At 42.9% G+C, this 21,965-nt stretch overlaps 1 protein-coding gene across 2 annotated transcripts in view; it reads right to left on the reverse strand.

The window, feature by feature from the left end:
* Positions 1 to 21,965, reverse strand: part of arb2a (ARB2 cotranscriptional regulator A) — a 183,367-nt gene that overhangs the window by 3,670 nt on the left and 157,732 nt on the right. The gene's annotated exons all lie outside the window — the stretch shown is intronic.

Raw genomic sequence — 21,965 nt, forward strand, 5'->3', positions numbered from 1 at the left:
TTTTGCAATATCATAACGCATAACTAAAGAAACGTATCTTTTGGAAGTGTGTCTGTTGTCAAACTCAATTTGGAGTATGAGCATTGTCAAATTTTACTCCAGTGGGACAGCACAATAGCCTGTAATGTTGACAGTGATCCATGACTCACATATATTCCTGACAAACAGCAACACCAGCCCAACACCAGACATCTAAATTTTTTTCCATGCATTTTAGCACTTGGAGGTAAGTGTTTTTCTCTTATCGATCCACGATAAGCACTTCCGTCTGTGAAATATTAAAAGACATGTCAAGCACATGCATGACAGACAACAATTTACTGGTTTTGACAAGCTTCCAGAAATTTCAGAACAGGAGATTGGTCAAATATAAACTACTAAAACACACACAAACAGAAATAAGCAACATAATGTTCTAACATACAGTATCAGACCACTGCTAATTGGCTTTTCATCGTGAATGAGAGTCAGCAAGCCAGTAGTTCCTCTGAATTTATAATGAGTCAGCAGCACAAATTACTTTCTCCAATTAGCTCTGGTTTGTTCCGTTTCCAAAGACATACCCAAAATGTGTAATGTCCAAAATATATTTTAAATGAAAAAATGATGGACATTTGAAATGCTAGGAACTAAGATCTAGATTTATTAATTATGAGCTGGAAAGTCTCAAAACCTGAGATGATAAAATTTGTTATGGAGGTCACAAAGTGTTTTTGCCTCACGTTCTTAAGGGGTAACAAAGGAAGATACCTCATCGGAAGAGAAATATAATACCAACTTTCGAAAAGGGGATGCCAACAGGCTGGCGTGATGGCTCCTCGCAGCACTACAGCAGAGGAAGGGCTCATCAAGGCCTTTTTATTGCTCTTCTTATCAGAGTGTAATACTAGGTCATTGCTATAGTTACTTACAGTGATTCAACACTTAATTTCACCAGCTAATAGCTCAGTCCCTGTAACCATATTTGCTGCCTAGCAACAGATGTGTGGCAATCCGACAAAGCAGCGCAGTTTCAGATGGGATGCAAAACAAACAGCGATTAAGTCAGGGGGTGTATTAGTGGCTAGATATTGTAGCTATCTGGACAACAGAGGAGCAGTGCATGACAGAGGAGCATACTGAATATCTCAGAAATCTGTCAATTGTGCTGTGTGTGATACTTCCTCCAAGGATGATAAAAGTCACACTCTTTTACAGAGCTAATAAATTGTGACAGCGTTGCTTTCTGGTCTCAACACACAGGTGTCCAGACACTCAGAGACAAGTGTATGCTCTGCCGAAATTGCTCTCAGTGGATTGGACAGAGGCATTACAGTGGCTCTCTATCCTAGTCCCCTTTTATACATTTTCTCTATATTAGTGATGTTACAAGCACCAGCCCAGAGGGAGACAATTAAAACATACCTTTATGGCCCAGTCAATGAGTGTACAGTGATGGCTCTGGTATTGACCCTCTGTTTATTAGATTGACCCCCAACTGGTCTATATTAATGAAGACTCCTGAAGAAAACGGCCCGGCGAAGAAGGCCAATCGTTTAGGATTTTATGGACAATGGTGATCAGTGCCTTGGGTCAAGTTTACCAACCTTGCAATCATCAAGTTAATAACCCTCACACTAACATCTTTTACCTGTGTGAGTCTCAGAAGAACGCTCCCTCGAAACGCACAGCCTTTAGACTAGTTATTTATAATTTATATCCAATTTAAAGAGCAAAGATTTTTCTTCCCTCATTTTCTGTAGGGCAAAACAATCAATGCAGGGTTTTGCTATTACTTTGAACTCGGTACTCTTCAATGCAAAACTCACTGTCAACAGTTCTGAGCACATCACGCACAAGTACAGGGGGTTTTTAAGCAGAAATGCAAAACGCCATTCTTAAAGCATGTTATTAAGAGCCTGTCTGGTCAGGCACCTTTGTGCTTCTTTGGGTTTTTTTGCTTGTGGTCTCAAAACAGTTTCCAAAAATCAAATCAGACGGCAAAAACACTAATATTGGTATGCTTGTGAAATGTCTGCATGATATACATCTAAAATTCAAAAGCTATGTATGAGTGGAAAGAAAAATCATAGTATAATTTTTTCAGGTTTCTAGCTAGACTTGCAAAAATATATAATGACATTTTGCTCAGGAACTAAAAGTTTTGAAAACCTGTCGACATAAAGACCAGAGTGGTCTTTCACTCATACCTACTGCAACATATGACATCAGTCCCTGTCATTCACACAGTCACTGTATTACAGTTTGGAAAACACCAAAATCCCTTCCATCAACATCCTGTTGAGAGTTTCTACCTCTGCCTTTAATTTGTAAATGATTAAAGGCAAACCAAACATGTCAAAAAGGAACAATCCGTTAGACAGGGGGTATGGGACTGTGCCAAAAGAAAAAGAGAGAAAGGGTGATTAACATTTACAAGTTGAACTGAGAAAGTTAACCGTCGTCCTGTCATGGAAAAACTAAAAACCTGCCGTCCGTTTAGGCAGGATGTGACCTCGTGTTAAATGGCTTCTCTGCTGCAGACTAGCTGGGGTTTCATTTGAGAAGGAAAAACGCAGAAAAAGGCTGCCGAGGTGCTTATTAGCCTGCCCTTGAGATCATGAAATCCAAATACAACACCCACACCTGTGGGTTTACAAACTCGGGGGCGCTGCTCGCGAGACCTGGGTCACAGAACTGCGACAGAAACACCAGAGCCTCAAAGCTGAGCACTCTGTGAGGCTTCCTTATGTATTCCTACTGTGCCTGACCTACAGCTTGCAGCAGAAATGGCAAAGGTAAGACTCAAATGTTGCCCTCAACTCTCTTCTGAAGGATCGGGTCTTTGGTGCACTTAACCTGTTTGTTTTGCTAATTATTCTTCCCGATACAAAGAAGAGATGCAGTATATCTGATCCCAGGTCCTTTGCCTCCCTTGTTAATTTGAATGGATCCGTTTCAGGAGAATGAACTGCTTTTTGATCTCCCTGTGACTTACATTGTGCTAAGTTTGTTTTTAATTCATTTTCTATCATGCCTATGGGCCATGCTCGGCGACCAAAGGAGGAGGCTGTAACAAATGGTAATCTTGTGACTGTAATGGATTTCAAAAAACAAATACAAGGTGAAGCTAAAATAAAACAAAGCAATGCCCTGAGAAATGCTAAAAAAAAATCAAAGCTTGCATTTTATAATTAGTTTCCATCTGTGGTACATTATTTAAAGCCCTGCTACTTAATTGCTTGTGTACTAATGGCCTGTTTTATTTGAAATGAACTCTTTATAATTCATAATTACATTAAGGGGGAAATAAAGTGGTACAGTTTTGTTGGTGCAGTGATTACATGTTTTTAAAAATATATATTTAATTAAAACGATAATTAAGAATGCATGTATGCTACAACAAATGTACGAATTTATTTTAGCACATATTTTAGGTTTCCAGTCCCCTCGTTGATGTTTTGCTATTCAATTATACATCTTTTCATTGACTCATTAGTATATTACATTTGGAAATGGAGTTTTGTGCTTAATGTGCTGAGAGGTATAACTTGCCAGAGAAACAAACAATTGTGACAATAACAAGGAAAAAAGCTAACTATGATGTTGGCTTTAAGTGAGTAGTCTGGTACCATGTGTGCAGGATCTGTCCATATCGCTGTTCCCTGTGTTATCTGTGCAGGATCTGTCCATATCGCTGTTCCCTGTGTTATCTGTGCAGTATCACTGTCTGTGTCTTAGATTTTCTTCTGCCTACAAGGCCGCTAGTGAGGCTCCTGGTATTTGCTTTGTCGAAGCAGCCTTGTTTGAAACTGAATGTGACACTGTCAGCTGTAGACCAACAAGGACATACCAGGTGTCAAGGACTATCAACTTGCTGCGCTAACATAGTTCAGACTAACAGGGTACATAAAGCTGTCCTCAGTACAATCAAATCGAAATTTACTCACAGGTCACCCTGAGGTGACTTTAATCACAGGATACGACCTTTCATTCCGTACATTAAAAGCCAAACAGAACTGTAATGATACGAAAAGGTCATTGTTTCTGAAGAATATGAAACACGAACAGCTTTTTCCTCACACATTTTAAATCAGATTTATGCAGATTCCAGAGGCAGTTCTGTAAATATCATACTGAACATGCAATGTAATTTAAATAAAGAGACAGCCAATAAGGCTTTTCGTCTATTAAAGATTGTGCTTTTGTTCTTATAGAGGTGCTATTCCTCAGCTTAGGGTTTAAGGGTAAAGCAAATGAAAATTATAAGTGAACATGGAGTTAAGGGACTTATCAGCATTTAACAGCATTTGTTTAATAACAAAGGACATTCAGAAAGATTATTGTTCTTTCTTATCTTTTAAAATAAAATATCTTTTAAAATAAAATATAAATTGATAGATTGCTTCTAAAGGTTCTGAATCCTAAAATAAGCTTTATCATTTATTATCATTAAAATGCCCAGCATTTGTCAGTTGTGTTATAGACATCTAATGCTTTTTTAAAATTTTCCTTCTAAAAAAAAATCAATGGTGCTCTGTACTTTGTATCCAACATAAATACCAGGATTATCCTTCACTAATGTTTTACTAACTTGATAATGTGACACAAAGTTGTAAGACAGCAAGATTATCAGAGCTCACTTTCACATCAACTTGGGTATATGCTTACCCACAGCCTGAATCTGAACACGATTCAGAGTACAGTGGCCCCAGAGCTTCAGCATCTATGAAACCAGAGTTCCTATTAAGATACAGTAGCTGCTTACTGGATCCCCAATCTGGGAAATGGTTACCTGGTGACATTCACATTCTGGACAATGACAGTCTGGTGCATTCTTACCTCCAGAGTCTGCCATTGCTTGTGGGATCACTGGCTTTGACCGTGTGTCTGCTGCTGCCTGCTCTGTCCAGCTCCTGAGGTGTGCAGTTATTGAGGACGTGCAGTACAGTTTGGGGATGCCACAGCTCCGTTTCATGTGCATTCAAACATCTTCATTGAATTGATGTTTCCTGACGAGATACTCCCTCTCAATGTGAAATGATGTTTCTGTGCGGGGGTGTTGTGTCTCAGCGGTTTAAGTTACATGACAATAATTCTATTTTAATCTAAGCAATATAAGATCTTAGTGCAACACTGGGCTAATCAAAGCTTATCAAAAACATGTTTTTCTATCTGGCAATGTGGCTTTTTCAGTTATAAACATGGGAAGAACATGGCTTTATAAGCAATCAAACACAGCTTTCGCAGAGAATCGACCTTCGAAAACAGCACGTACCATGCTGAGTACATTCTCTCATTATCTCAATGCCATACGATAACTGTATTTTTTTTACCAATTAAAAACCAATGCATTTTGTATAAATAAAATTAATTATGAGGCCATATAGCCACATGACATCATGGAGCAGAAAAAACCTACAAAGCTGCCGATTTCAATGGACAACAAAACACAGCAACCCTGCTTCGAAAAGTGCTTTGAGCGCGTGCACTGTGCTTGAAATCCTCAAATCCAAAGCACCAAATCCTTTCCACGTCAACCAGTACCTCCTCCTGCATCTACACCTACATCTCCTACAGCAGCCACCACCTTCCAGCCTGCTCCTCTCACATTGCAGGAGCTCAGCAGCGCTGGGCCCGGTCAGTGTCGGGATGGGAGGTCTCCAAGGAAAACCGGGTTCGAGTTGCAAGGGATTATGGTGGACCAGTAGGTGGTGCTCTTCCTTCTGGACCAGAATCAATCACCCCAGTATGCACATAAGGGGTCTTATCCCTTTGCAGAAAATGACCTACAAATGGCCCCCTTACTCCAACTGGTGAAGCAATTTCTCACTTTCCCACTGTTCAGTGGGGCTGCTTAACAACACCCAGATGGGGCTGGACTGCGGTGGTGAGTGAAGTGGCTCCCCGCTCTGTAAAAAAGTTATTTTGGATCCTGTCAGAGGAGAAGGACACATACGTTATCATGACTCCACCGATCCAGACTTCACCAGTGGAAAGTGCTCAGAAGTGCATGTAAACTTAGACCAGGAGGCATTTCTTTACACAAGGGGTGGTAGGAGCACGAAACAAACCCAAAGTCATTCTGTTCAAGCCCACACCCTGACACCCTTCCAAAAAAATGTCTGTTTGAGACTCTCAGGTCAATTTGAAACTGGACTCCTGTTCTTCTGCTCCCCTGCTCTCACAACCTAAGTTGAAATCAGCCACTTCTTATTATCCAACTCACATGTACTTTAGGAAGATAAAAACATGAAAAATTATATTTGAAATCAAATGTTAGAAAGAGTTGTGATCGTAGGTTCTCATTTAAGACAACTGCTTTGAATTCCAGACATGGCAGGGTGCAGTGAGGTCCGGGCTGCAGTTTTTTCTCCAATGTGGAACGGCCTGTTCAACTCTGCTCAGTCTTCTCACCAGCAGCTTCCAGAGCATGTGTGTGATTATCCCACACTCTCCTGGATATGACGTTTGGGCACATGGAGCTAACTCAAATTGTTTTTTTTTCCCCCAATCATCACAGAGGGACGCATGTAACATCTGAAAAGACACGCTGTACAGACGGATGTGAGGGCAGAACAACATTGTGAGCAGTGTTTCCTTCCAGCACAAGAGTCTTTGTTTGATCTGAAGTTGTCACTGGCTGGATCTTAAACGGTAAACACTGGGAGCCTGGTGGTTAGTGCGAAATTTTCAAGTGAATAGAGAGCTTGTGTTTTTACACCCATTTGCCGCTCAAAAGAGTATCTCACAAAGGATTTTCATTAGCACACTAGCACACATCACTGGGGAACCGTCTCAATTAAAGCCATGATTTATCTCAAGAGAAAATATAGTAGCTTACCTCATTTTCCTACCAGTTGATTACAAAGACCTTTGTATAGTATTCGGAGACTAGTGGTTTGCTAGGTAGTTAAATAGTCAAAAAAAAAGTGTACAGTGATTGGCTGAGATCAGCAAGTATTACTGAAACTTAGGCAGTGCAAAGACAAAACATTCAAGCCTGAATTGCGTATCATCCTGATGTAAAATTAAAACACAGGAAAGCTTTACATTAGTGGCTCAGAACGATATCTAATTAGATTTGTAGCATTTTAAATAGTGGACAGAGTTTAATTGTTTTACGTGCTATTATTTTTTGGGATGACAAAACGTGGAGCTCAAATTGTGTTTGATGGATTTAAATCAATTTCAGTCGCCTGGTTTAAAAACAGCAGGGGATCTAAGTCTGTGAAAGCCCACCTGAGAAAGCAAAGACGATGACCTGAGTGCCACTGGTATCATTGAAGGTGACCTGTATGTGGGAGAATGAGAGGCTGTACTTGAGCAATCAGCACATAACCTTAGATAAACCAGGAACCTGCTGCATGAGAGACAGGCCACGTCCTGGAAGGCACCACACCCGCCCAGGTCCAACACATCTGTCTGATAGATATGCAGAATTGGTTTCAGACTGAAGACGCTTCAGCATGACAAAATTCAGGAAGAGATAACCTGTGTATCAATACAATAATTCTAGTTGGCCATCTACAGGAAAATGATCTGCATGCTTGAAACCTGTTCATGACAACATTGACAGCTGGGAGACAAAGCTGCTGTTTTCCACGAGCCAGAAACAACGCGGGTGGAGACCAGGGGAGTGGAGGAGTTTGTTATGCGTTGACGAAAGCTGAAGGCATTGTGGTGAGTGTTACACAGGCAACGAGAGGGATGGCAAAGCCTCTGCGAGACCAAAGCACGATCTGCAGAGTGACAAACCCAACTGGCCACCATTTACCGATGGTGGAACATCCCACAGCAGCCCGTCCGGAGGCTGATCAGGTCTGTGAGTCTACGCTGAGAAGCACTGAGTCAGGACTCAGGAAGGTCATACCCAGTACTAACTTTGGAGGGTTTTCCCTTTGACAGTGTTTCACACTTTATGATGGAAACCTAGCTAGTTTTTCTGATCTTTACTTTTATTCTAAATGCTACTTTAATTGACCTCTAGTAAATACATTTGTATAAAGCCACTAGACCCGAGTGCTGTGTTTCTTTTGATCATCAGTATAATGTGTTAACCTTTTTGTACAGATCATGGTAGTGTCACCTACGCTATAATGGAGAAGAGTTAGCCAAGTGTGATATGGCCAGTGCCTTATATTACTCCTCCCAAGCAATTAAACACTCTTTAGACTTCTTGACTACAGGTATATGAGTATTTCCTTTGAGTGCGAATATAACACTAACAGTTTAAATATTTCCTTTTCAAGTTAAGAGCGCTAAGGACACTCTTTGTTTATTCAGAAATGCATGCATACATCAGCTCTGGTGCAGGCCGGATAAAACACTGAAAACAAACAGTAAGTGTCTGTCTAGCTAAAGATTTTTTCTCAGTTTCAAAGTGTCAATACTGGGTAAACAGCAGGAGTCTTGGGAACTCTGATAACAGTCTATATAAAGAACTCCCCACGCTCATGCACAAGCTTAATATTTTAACTATAAATTCTGTAAACGGACAGCAATAAAGAGGTATAAGTATTTGATTAATCCATTTTTTTTTACACTGCTGCATACAGAAAGCACCATGCCCGCAGGAACTACAGCACACCTCGGCCGGCAACACGCCGCATGGGGGAATGTTAATGCTGCGTGCAGATATTCCTCTGCGAGGGCTGCCCGGGTGAGGACACAAGTCTGTATAGGCACTCGATAACATCTTTCAGGTACCGGCCAGTGAGGAAATACCAGCGAGTCCTTCTGCCCTGTCTGATAATCTCTGACAACACTGCTGTCGTGGTCACTGGAGAGTCGGGCACATATGAAGCCAGGACTCCCGGTGCCTTTTATCTGCATGTGTACTCTCCGCAGACCCGAGCAAATAAAGGCCAATTTACACATGAATCAGCCCTCGCTGCAGAGCAGGGGTACCACAGCTCATTCTCTTTCTTTCCTGCCCAGAGGAAAGGCAGCCAGGCCCCAGCCTGCCTTGCTAGACACGATACGATGGAGGTGGAGGTGGGGGTGGCGGCGATTTGATATGCCAGAATATGGCAGATCAGCAAAAAAAAGGAGATAGTTAAAAAAAACACAAAGGGCTTCCTGAACGCAGACAGAGAGAAACACTTCTCTGTGTGCAACAATGAGCCGGGATCTCACTGCACCCATAAGACAGTGGAGGAAAAGCCAGACCACATAGCACTGCGCTCTCTGAGACTGCTATACTCTTTCTGTAAAGGGTTACACAAGACACCTTGTGGCCATCTTAAAGGAATTACTGTGTCTCTCTAATGAAGTGTCGGCTAAAAGCCCTCATTGTGTCCAGCTCCTCTTCTTGTCGGGCCAGCTCTGTTAGGTGTCCCACATGGAAGCAGGGGTGTGGACCACCGTGGTGGGCAGTGTGTGAGGGGCTAACAGCACTGTCAGCGCACAAAGAGCTGGGCCTGTCAGGACGCAGTGCCCCGCTCACGAGACGCGGCTCAACTGCAAGGGGCCATGTTCCTCCCCTCTGCGGGGAGAAAGAGCGCAAAGGATTTCTTCCGGAGAAGACGAATTAATTCACCAAAGCCAACCGTGCTTTTTCATCATTCCATCGAAAATCAAGGGACGCGAGAGAGATTAAAATGAACACGGATGAGAATTTTGATTCTAGCACTGTTTTATTCAGCATTGTACTGATATATAACTAATAAATCCACTAGTAAACTCCCCACTCTATAAAGTTACAATTGTACTCAAGACAGGTAGAATTTAAACCTTTAAGTTTGTATACAGTAGGTAAAGAAAGAATCAGAAATGCTTCATAGAAAGTGCTCCAGTATTTATTTCGTGCTATTTTTGGAATTTTGAAACCAGATTATTTTAACATGGACACATTCATAACAACTATTCTGCAACAAAAAAGTGTGAAAGTTTAAATGATAAACACATCAGTCTAAGCCACAATCATTGCATGCAGGGTACCACTCGATATTCACATATTCAAAAACCTTGGATCTGTTCTCAACGGCAGATTTAAATCATCACGATGATTATTTGCACATTTCGTGCTTCATGTGTGACTTCATCGTAGCTTTTAATACATTAAACAGCAATTGAAGTACAGTAGGGTCAAAACATTCATGAGGATTTGGTGCAGCAAACTGTTGCGAAGAGCCAACTACCACTGCTACAGTAAATGCTCTGCATGCTTAAAAGACATACTTAACCCTCCCTCATATGATGAAGTGCTAATGTGTTGGCCTTAATTTAAACAACATTGATGCATTACAACAAACAACAGTAATCACAAACTTACCATAATCAGTAAAAATAAACAACAGGAATCCCACCTCCCTGTCCAGTGGATTCTTGCACTTCCTCTGTGTGATTATCAGCACACATCAGTGTAATAAAAAAGGGCAATAACACTGTCAGAGGGCCTGTCCTTCCCCACACTGCTGGCACAGAACCTGCAGCGTCCCTGACAGCACAGGAACAAGAGCAGGCTGAGGTCTGGGTGCTGGGTAGTGGGTACACGCGCAGGATACAGGAGAGAAGCTCGCTATCGACATTCGTCTCCCGATCCTTGTCTGCTGCACCACTGATTCGAAATTTGAGGGTAACAATCTACAGGTCTGCTCTTCTTTCAGTGCCCCCCAGACTGGCCAGACCAGATCGCGAATGAGAGGATTTAGGAATGTTAAATTTGCAGAGGACGAGACCCCCTTCTACTACCCAAACCAAGACAAACTGGAACGGCAGTAAGCAGCATAATCATCACTTTTCTCGCCTAGCCTGACCCCATGAGATCTCAGAAGCTCAGCAAGGGATGGAGGATCTCCAAGAAAAAAAATGATGGTGACGGATGTTTGTAGACCAGTAGGGGGCACTGTCCTCCGGAACAGAAGTTCCAAACCAATGCCCCAGTGTAACCGGTCTGAGAAACTGGGACTACAGTTCCCCTTTTACACTTCTAGTGATCACATTTATGATTCTTAGCGGATATTTCACTAATATTTCCAGAGGCTTTTTTTACATAAAACATTTTGTCTCTTCGTAGCATATTCTAGAAATATAAAAAAAAATTGTGTTGCATTACATTTAAGAGAACAGGATTATTTCACTCTCAAAGCAATGTCTATTCCATTCAGTGAATACTTTCAATATGCTGATACAGAATGAAAAGAGACATTGGTTGTTGGCTGTCTTTGGTGATTCAGGAAAACAAACTTTAGGTTTACATAAACCATTGGTTAATGAAGAAACCACTAGCTTTCCCGTCATCACCATAAATATTCTCCAAAAACAGCCCAGAAAAAATGGACGGTGACGTTCTTATTGCAGCATTCTGTAGTGTTAAAATTAATTCTACACCGATAAAAGGAACAAAACTTGATTTTAAGAATCTGAAGCAAGTTATGCATCCAGAAAAAATATACAGTACTTTTAAGATGAAAAAAATGGGGTTTTGAACTCAACCATACGGTGATAAAGTAAACAGGATAAGCGATTTCCTTTTCATGTAGTGAATTACAAAAGGGCATCAGTTTAAAAATGAAAACTGCAAGGGCTGTATCTGACAGTGTCTGATCATCACACAGCTCCTACTGTACTTCACTGGCACTGCGCGGTCATTCTTACTGTTAGCAGAACAAATGTTCCAGCAGCACAAAATCACATTTTACGCACACCCACACAGTTTAAAGATTCCCTCATTCAACTAACAATGAGCAATTCTACGCCATACAGTCAAGCATTATAGCTGTTGGTCAGATTTCCTTAGGATGAATGGCAGGCATAGTTAGTGTAAAATGTCTCATCATCTTTTTAAACCATTATACTGAAAATAACATCATAAATTTTCTGAGGAAACAAAAAGTAAGCAAACACTGGGAAATGCAGAAAATGACAGTAAATTATCGTCACAGTTGGAGAAATATTTCAAGGGTTAAACAAAGCTTCAAGCCAAACTAAACCAAGAGGCCTTCCTGCCCAAGTCAATAAACACATTTGCTGAGAGACGCCAAGAGCTGTTAAAACTTATGACAGAACGACGCTCTTGACAAAATGAATAAATCAATTTAGGTTTTCTAAGAACCCATCATCTGGATAACCGCATTACTTGATTCTGTCTGAATATTATCACCCGAATCATGAGCAGCATGAGGACTCTGCAGCAAACTTCAGCGAAAGGGGGGTATGGTTGTTACTGCAATTTGACGATGCTCCCCAGTCAACGGCTACACACACACACGCACAAACACGTCTAGAGTTGCAGCACGTGTGGCAAGGCTCAGGAATCGCAGACGAGTAGTGTAGCATTACCCAAGTGGTGTGCATCACATCTACAGCTCCTGCTCCTAGAGGACGGTGCTTCTCAGAAACAGCTCACTTAGGGAACAAAGTGTAATGGATGAGCTGGTCTTGATAAGAGCCACCCTGCACTATCTGGGAATGTGCTAATGGGGTCAGGCGTGCTTGTGAGCTGTAACGGATAACCCGCCTGCCACACGTCGACATGGAGAGACAGGGAGGAAAGCCATGTTCAACAAATGGCATCCTAGATATCTGGACCATCAAACCGTTCACCTCTCCCTTCGCAGCTTTTCTACAAAGGCCGGGCTTTGCGAATAACTTTCTCAATAAAAGGGGCTGGTCTTGAGGATAGGAATAATCCAGACTTTCTGAAAAGCACAGGTGGCATCCAGAGAGCAGTGGTTTTAGACAGACAGATACTTTATTGTCTGCTGCTGTGGAAATGGATCTTTGGCTTCTCCCACAGAAGTACAAAACACACAGGTACAACATAAGAGTCACATAGGATCACAACAACAGTGTGTGATACACAAACAGACGGATAAATTAATAGGTTGAGGGGGGGAATACACTTACATACCATGTCCATAGTGGCTTAACAAAAAAACTTTAACACATTTTACTGGAATTTACACACCCGAAAGTGGCGCTGTGAGGCGGTGGTGTCATTATAAGCTACATCCTTAATGTGGAGGCTTTACCATTTAATGACAAAGGCACAGGGAGAACCGAGGTCATGCTAAAGTTCTGTGATTTGATTTGAAGAAGGATGCCGACCAATAAGAGGCTCTGTAACTTCCCACCCCAAAGACCCAGCGGAAGAGCTGAGAGGAAAATTCACTAACGGGGATTTCAACTTTTCTGTTCACTGTGCGGACACACCACTTCAGAACAGCTCCCCGAACCCCTCATCTGCTACACTCGGCAAGACCTGCAGGGCAAGTTAGGGGTTCCACGCAGGAGGAGGAGGCCAACCATGCTTGAGTTGGCAAAACAGGAATCCGAAGAAATCACAGAAGACCTGAAAGGAGAATCCAATCACAATGCCTCCAAGGAGGAGACACAGACCTTTCAATGGTGTATGGTGTATGGTCAATGGGAAATTTCAGGTTGTTTTGGTGCATTGTAGAGAAAAAAAAAAGAATAGGGTAATTTAAGAGATACATCAATAACTGTCACTCCTAAGCCTGAAAGACGTCTGGAAAGATGATGGGAGCCAGGCGAATATATGTGAACGCCCCCCCAAGCTTGACATTTAACGTGTGAGTCACCTGTGATGCCCCCTGTTGGCAAGTGACTAACAGCACCACCAGCACAGCGGAGAGCCGCTTCTCTGCGCGTCAGTCCCCGGCTGGCCTGTGCTTCACCTCAGGAGACACTCAGGCCCGACTCTGACTCTGATAGCGCTGTGTTCCGTCAAGCCACTGGCCTGCGTGTCTTCAAAGAGGCCGCGCGCGCAGGCCTGTCCTCTGTTTCATGCCTATCGCGCTGCTGTCCTTGGCTGCGGCGGATCTAGGTGGAGGGAGGCTCTGAAAAGGCACACGTTAATGGCTCTGGAAGATAACTCGCTCTGCGCCGAGTTATTTTCTGCAACTATCACTTTCCTAGGAGGCAGGATGACAAGGAGAGGCGGGGTCGTTCATCACGAGGAGTTATGCCCTTTGGACGCCACGAAGTGTCACCCCAAAATAAATATTTCTATCCTGCCGGTATCTCTCTGATTAAAAATTATTTTAATTACCCAGAAGCTTCCCTGGTGAGTATTATTATGGAGAACGCTGTGCCTCCCCGAAGTCAGCTCAGCTCTCCCCTCAGTGACAAACTTCACGCCTGTCGGAATACCTGCCCTGTTCCATTTGTCCATCTCTAAGAGCAGCGTCCTATATTCAGTGCTCAGAAAACATTAGGTGGCTCTAACATTACTCACCTAAAAACTAGTGCACAGAGTGAAGACTTAAGAAAGGAGCTCCGCTGGCTTCTAAGCTAAAATGTCACAGCTTCCTGAAAAGCAGCAAGTCCGCCCAGGCTACAGCCGGGAAATGCAAACTTCCTGACTCATTCCTGCGGCTACAACGGTTGTAACCTCTGAATATCGCTTGCGACCCCCTGGCTCTGGAAAAAGAAGGGAAAAATTAAACCCAAAGCTGATTTTTCTGGCGGTCCTGTGACGGACGCCAGCTTGGCGAGTACTGGGCAGTGCAGGACACACACGAAAGCCAGGCCTGTCTCCAGAGCAGCCAAGGGCCGCCGCCGTGCCCTCTCAGGATTACAGTCTGCTTCTCGAAAGAAAAAGAAGAGTGGTGGGGTGGTGGGGTGGGGGGGGGTTTGCTCTTTTCAACCACAAACAAACAACGAAGGAAGTGTTCACCTGCTTCAACCCCCGCCGCGGGACACAATTTTTTAAATACAGTGTGAGTCAGAACAGGAATAACAGAAAGCCCGCGCTGGAGCAGCCCGGCACTCGCTCCCTCTTGGCCTAAAATAATAAGGCCATTTTATTATTTGCTGGCGCAAACGGCAAGGTCAGGCCTGTCACTGCACACGCCGCAGCTATCACCTGGCACAGCCCAGGGCTGGAGCGCGAACTCGTGTGAAGCTTCAGACACTTATCTGACAGCATCAGCTGACACTCCACCAACACATGTGCTCGCTGTGACCCCGCAGCGGCTCCCGATGAATCAAAACCGTATCTGGGATCTGAGGAGTGAGGTACAACTAGTGCACACGCGCGGGCACATACAGTACAAAAAAAAAAAAGGATGTGCTCTCCATCGGGCTTTATCGACTGAAGAGGTGCTTGCTGAACTGGGGAACTGCAAATAGAATAAAATGATCAATATGTTCTCACTTGTCAGACCGGAGGTTTTGAGAAAAAAAAAGCAAACTTTAACCCTGCAGCAGCTAAAATTGATCACATAACATTTTAATGCAGGCCAGTTTGCCTGTCTTGACACATTTGAAATGCAAGCCACAGGAGAGAGAAAGTGTCTGTTCGTGTGTGTGTGGCGGGGGGGAGGGAGGGGTGCGGATTCATTTGAATGACACAAAGAACTGGGTTCAGCAATGTATCAGACTGCTGTCCCACTGTAACACGGCAGTGAAAAAATCCAAGCCCATACAGCACTTTACAGCAGCTATGTCAAGTGAGCTTAATAAAACATTATAGGAAAGGGGCTTTAAAAGTTAATCAAGGTGCAGAACAAACAGCTATAGAAAAATGAAGCAAGGAGGGAGAACCCCTCAATGAAAAAAAACAAAAACAAAAACACAACCCAGTCCAAATTTAAATGAGTTGCTCTGTTACAGCATCCCCAGTGCTCTGTTTACAATCTATAATTCATGCCTCTAAGCTCAACATCCCTGTCGGCACCTGGCTGCTAAGTAACATGATCACACTTTTACAGAAGCGATGCCTGCTGTGCTTCCGCAATGAGGCAAAGTGCAACTCACACCAAGGCCACTACTTTACACAAAGGGTGGTGGGAGTAGGAAACAAGCTGCCCAACCTTGCTGATGATGCTTAGACCCCAACATTTTTTTAAAATGCTGGATGATATCCTCTGAACAATTAGCTATTGAAAACTAAACTAAAGGCCTCCTCTCCTTTGTAAACATTCCTGTGCTCTTATTGTGTACGCTGACATTCAACAGGACTGTTGCGAAAAACCTAAACAAAACTGTTCACAGACTATTAGTACCCATTTTCTTAGTTGAGGCTAATTTACATTGTGTTTTTATTAATATTTTCTAGTTTAAAGTAACTGTGATTGCAAGTCATCATGAATAAGAGCACAACAATTCATTTTAAGTATAATAACGCTTGTAATGTATGTTCTTTGTTTTGCAAGCAATTTCACAGTGTTTCACCTTTTGTTTGATTTTGTTTCACCCTTATATAAACAGTTTTCAAACAGAAGATGGGGCGCACAGATTCCTACCACAGGAACTGAACAGTTTGGACACCGAGAAGCAATACAACAGTCGCGCAAAACCAGGCTCCTCGAGAAGACGCACACTGGCTGGAACACACGGTGGGCTGCCTGTGCAAACGCCACACAGGTGAGGGGAAACTAGGTAGTGCTTAGGATACTAGACAGTATTTCAGGTTGTACAGGGTGACATAGGAGGGCTTTGTACATATAACAGAAAAATAAGTATAGTATTACAGCAAGAAATCTGATGTTAAATCTTTTTGCATTAAAACACTCTGTATGGAGATCTACAATTTTTATATTTTCACAAACACATGTCAGTGTGAACCACGGATTCAGGCTTGTAAAACGGATTAGATGCTCTCATGACAAGAATGTGTCACCTGCTCTCTTTACTGTAGCTTTGCTGCAGTAAGGGGATGCGTTAGCACGCCAGACTGACATGACTGGACGATAGCAGCAGATCCTGCCGCCTTCACCTGGTGACTGCTGGCCCTAGTGCCCAGAGGTGGAAGAGAGAGACAGCCCTGCTGGGTTTACAGGTCGAAATACCTGCAAGCAGTACCTGCGGCAATTTGACCCATTCATTTCATCATTGATTCAAATAAGTAAGCAGGGGCACAAGTAGAAAAGACGCAAGAAGGCTCCTGGATTGAATTCCACTCTGGTATCAAACACCCAAGAAATGGTGTTTCCTTTCATTCAGTTTCCTAGACAAAAAGAAATACTGGCCTCAACAGGGGGTTGAGAAAGTTGCTACTGCGACCAAGAGCGTGACTCTGGGTGTCGAAGTGGTCCTTCTGCAGAACAGGCAGTGGCCTGCTTGCTCTTCACAGGCACTGTCGGCGGCTGACCCCTCCACTACAGCCACTCCCACACCTGACAGACCAGCTGTCCGGGCTGGAAATGAGGTGGTGCGTTCCTGGCTCCGGGCCTGGGGAGAACTACAGGCAGCAGCCCATCACAGCCCCGGTTAAGAGTGATAAACCTCAGTGGCTGGCTCTCTTACATTACAGCTCTTGCCTTGCCTGCAGTCACATGGGGGTTGGGAGAGGCTGGGAATCGCCTGCTGACTCTTCTCTCAATGCCCTCCAGCAAACTTCTATCTGCCCAGAAACTGTTTGCAGTTGCAGAATCTTCAGCTCTGTGTTTTCCAGGGAATTTTATTCTCTTGTCTGTCTCACTCTCTTTTTTTCTTCTTCTTGTTGATGGCACACTGCAAACCTCAGAATTCCCCAGTGCAAAAGTCTGCTTTTTCCAATTTCCTTCAGCTCTGAGAAGACCCAGTGTGATGTTAAGGCACTCTGCCAGTCATGGGGAGTAGAAGCTATCAAGGCTTATCCTTCTCTTCTGCTATAAAAGTTTCTACACTACTAAGGCTGCACAGCAAAAAGAAAAAAAGGAAATCATAAATGTGAAGCTGTGGCTTTGCATGAAATGACTAAAAATATCAAGAATGCTAGGAGTTTGAATACCTCGCACTGATGAGTAATAACATTTTTATTTTAACAGCTAGTTATATTTTTGCTAGGTAAAACATTGTTAAAAATAACATGGAAACCGTAACATTTAGTCCTCCGTGTCCTGCCCTGAATTTAGCAAGATATCTCCCTGCTAGAGGATTTTGAACCATTTCTCAGAACTGTCAGCTCCCTTGTTTAAATACCATACCTTTATGTGGCCAGTCCAAGAGAAAATAAAAAAGAGAGAAAGAAACAAAGCTAGAAATGTAAGCAGAATTGTTGACACAGTGGCGCAGTGACTAACTCTACAGCCTCACAGCGTTGGGGCCCTGGGTTCAGTTCCGGACCTGAGGTGATATCTGTGTGGAGTTAGTATGTTCTTTTGTGGGTTTCCCCCAGGTGCGCCTGGTTCCTCCCACAATCCCAAAACATGCTGCCTCTGGGAAAACAGCCCTGGTTGTGAGTGTGTGTGCGGTTGTGTCTGTGTGTGCCCTGAGATGGACTGGTGTCCTGCCCAGGGTGTATACTTCTGTGCACCCATTGTATGCTGGGATACGCTTCAGCTCCTCCACCCCGAATGGGATGAAATTCAAGTGGGTGGAAAATGGGTGGATGATGTATGTTCTCGAGGAATAATAATTAACAGAGAAGAAATGTGCTACACAAAGGCAGTACAGTGGACCGCAATGGCAAAAAAAGAGGAAATTGTACCGCACCGACATCTGTCTCCATTTAAAGACTTCATTTGCAGAACTTTTAATCACTTCAGTGGTTAATGATCACAGTAATACCTTAGCTATTGCACGGCTTGAACACTCAAGTAAATTTACCTGTTTAAAAGAGCCAGCAGATGTCAATGAAAGCTCCGCGCTTCCTGAAACTAATGAAGCAAAGCCAGGCTTTTATCTCAGTCACTTCCCCAGCCACGAGCAGAAGGCGTGGGAACATCTGAGCGCGGTCATGTGGGAACGGTGTGCTCAGGACGCTACAGGACCCCCAGACCAATCCCACCGATTCCCATCGGCCCCACCTGCCCCAAATCAAGCCAGCAAGCAGGCCTGAATGAGCTCCTTCCTGCTCTCTTAGATATCTCCCACATCTGGTTCTTCAGGTGTTTGTGGAGCTCAGTCTGGTTTGGATGCTTCATCATCCGAGGTGGGAGCAAACCAACCAGCTTGTTTTTTTACATTGGAGAAAAGGAGGGCAGCTTTCAAGACAATTTGGACAGGTTGGGAAGCACCGTAGGGGCAGAACAAGAACACATCTGCATAGTCCTTCAGACACAGCGTGAAGAGAGGGGAAGTCAGTGCTTCTGCCTAGAGCAACAGGAGAAGGGATTGAGAGCTTGATCAAGTGGAAAAGAGATAAGATAAGATGACTTTATTGGCCACATACAATTTCTTGTATTAGGAATTTGTCTTTTTGCATACCCCAGCTTGCTTTCCAGCTTGGTGGCACTGTGGTTAAGGATCTGTGCCTGTGGCTGGAAGGTTGCCGGTTCAAATCCCACAGCTGGCAGAGGAATCTTACTCCATTGGGCCCCTGAGCAAGGCCCTTAACCCCAGCTGCTCCAGGGGTGCCGTATAAATGGCTGACCCTGTGCTCTGACCCCCCAGCTTCTCTCCCCTGTCTGTGTTTCTCATGGAGAGCAAGCTGAGGTTTGCAAAAAGACAAATTCCTAATGCAAGAAATTGTATAAGGCTCCTAAATTGATTTCACGAAGAGTAGAAGAAATGTCACAAACAATGGGGAGGACATCCAGCCCATGTAGTGTGTTTGGTATTTAGTAGCTAATGGATCTAAGGATCTCATCCAGCACTTTCTTGGAAGAATCAAGGATATTGGCTTCAACATCATGGCTGGGACGCTTGTTACGCTTTATACACTGTTCTTTGTATAAAGACATATGTACTCTTATAAAATCAAAGATATTGAAGTGCCATTTCAACTTATGAAGTCCCATTACTATCTCCTCCAGGACTTGGTGTTAAATTCCAATACAGAAGCAAGTGCAAAAGAAAAGAAACCAGAAACCAAACAAAAAAAAAATCAACTTTAGATCAACAGATGCTGCATCTTGCTTCAGCTTCAGGGTGGTAAGATTAAGATGTCTTTAAAAGTGACTATGCATGGGCAGAGAGCTGAGGAAGCCTGTGTTGAACAAGCGGGTGTGTAGCTTCAATCATTAACCTTAGTGGAAAGTCAGCAGGAGGTCTGCTACACAAAGCACAGCCTAGAACTGTCCGTTTATTCTGGTCTTTTATACAATACTTACACTGTACTTATCTCGAGCACTTTTACAATGCATATTCAGAAAAATAAAAGAAGAGAAGCTGTTCAATTTAAAAAACTGTACTTAGTTAAGCTTGAACTGGGGTGAAAGTGCACTGCAGGCTGTAAAAATCCTCAAACAGCCACGTTACAATTACAGTGCTTCTTTTGTCTGCCCAGGAGTCACTGTTCAACATCAGGTGTTGGGTGTTGGCAATGCAAGTTGGGACTGATCTGAGTGTTTTAAGGCTTCATGATTACGCCCCAGTGAAGTATTACAATAAGACTTTCTATGTCCAGGATATACCTAAAAAAATTAAATCAAATGGGAATACCCTATTCTGTGGGTGTCTAGTGTCACTTGTACAATAAGTGTCAAGTGTCACTTGTAAAATAATAAATAATCCTTAGACTTATATAGCACTTTTCTGGACACTCCACTTGAAGTGCTTTACAGGTAATGGGGAGATGCGCTTGCAGCCTGAGTGCTCCACACACCAGCTACCAGTGGGGCGGAGAGCAGAGGGATGAAGCCAGTTCAGAGATGGGGATTATTAGGAGGCCATGATTGATAAAAGCCAGCGAGACATCTGGCTAGCACACCAGGGTCAACACCCCTCCTCTTTTTGAGAAATGCCCTGGGATTTTTAATGAGAGTAAGGACCTCAGTTTAACATCTCATACAAAAGATGGCACCTTTTTTACAGTCTAGTGTCCCCATCACTACACTGGGGCATTAGGACCCACAGAGACCGCTGGGTGAGAGCTCCCTACTAGTCCAACTAACACCTCTTCCAGCGGTAAAGTTGTTGGGAGGCTTGAGTGGGGAATGAAAAACAAAACATGGTGAAGAATTTCTGAACCGTTAAGAATCTATCAGACCAATAAGAGAAAAAGGTGAGAACATATATCAAGAAAATTCACTCAAGAGTCCACAAGCATTAAAGCAGTTCTAGTCATACTAACCTACAATCACTCTGCAAAAAATACATATTCAGATTTACTCATATGATGCATATTTGCTTCGGTCAAAAATGATTTTTGGATTAGTCCTGCCTTGTCATTTTTATTATTAAGAGACACAGTAAACCTTAATGAAGGTTAAAATGCTAGATTGAAAAACACCTAAAAAATAATACATCCTGCTGAGAAGACAGCTCTTTTTGGAAAATGTCCAATAACTTTCAACTAATAACCAGGTTAAGTTTCAAAGTGTTAGGTATCTGATTATAACATGCCGTTGTATTCACAGCCTTTAAGCACAGCGATGTTTCACTAATGACATTGCCACTCTGACGTTAGACCCAAAAGTTTGATAAAATCCACAAAGAAACCAGCACTGCATTATGATGATATAATACGACTAGCAAACTTTACCATGAAAAAGGAGAGGCTCATCATTCATCTGAAAACACTATTAGAGAAGAGGCATGGGAAACAAGATACTACATTTCCACTGTTCAAAATGACTTCTCTTAAAAAAAAACTGCATCCTGCTGATTATTACAAAAAATTCTGGGTCAAATCATTTTAAGAACTAAAGATCCAATTATTTGAGATGCTGGACATATGCAAAACTGTTTTTGTAAGTACTAACAGATCAGTTTAGCCCGGGGAACTGTAAAAGTAGTGTTTTTTATCCTACCCATATAGTAACATATTTACCATTCTGGTTTGTTTTTGAATGGCTACCAGGCGTGAAGCCACTGTAGTCCAGCTCAAGCAGTGGTACATTTTAGCTAACGAGCTACTGGGACTTTCCTCTTGTGCCCATTAGCATGATATCATAGTGCAATTACAGCAGGGTTCTTTTAAAAGGCTATTATAATGCAATTGCTTGGAAAGAGTACTTTAAAACGATGGTTTGCATTCATATTGGTTTTCAAGTCATTGGCTATTTCATGAAGGGCTCAGAAAATAATTTTAATGCGGGCCTACGGGGATCAGTGAGCTGAAGAGATCCTCTTCACGTTTCTTGTTGATTTATGGCCGTACTTTGGTGTTAAAATAATAACTAGTTCAGAAAGTACCAAAGAGGCTTCAA

This window comes from Lepisosteus oculatus, chromosome 3, assembly GCF_040954835.1.
Source record: "Lepisosteus oculatus isolate fLepOcu1 chromosome 3, fLepOcu1.hap2, whole genome shotgun sequence".
Lineage (NCBI taxonomy): Eukaryota > Metazoa > Chordata > Actinopteri > Semionotiformes > Lepisosteidae > Lepisosteus > Lepisosteus oculatus.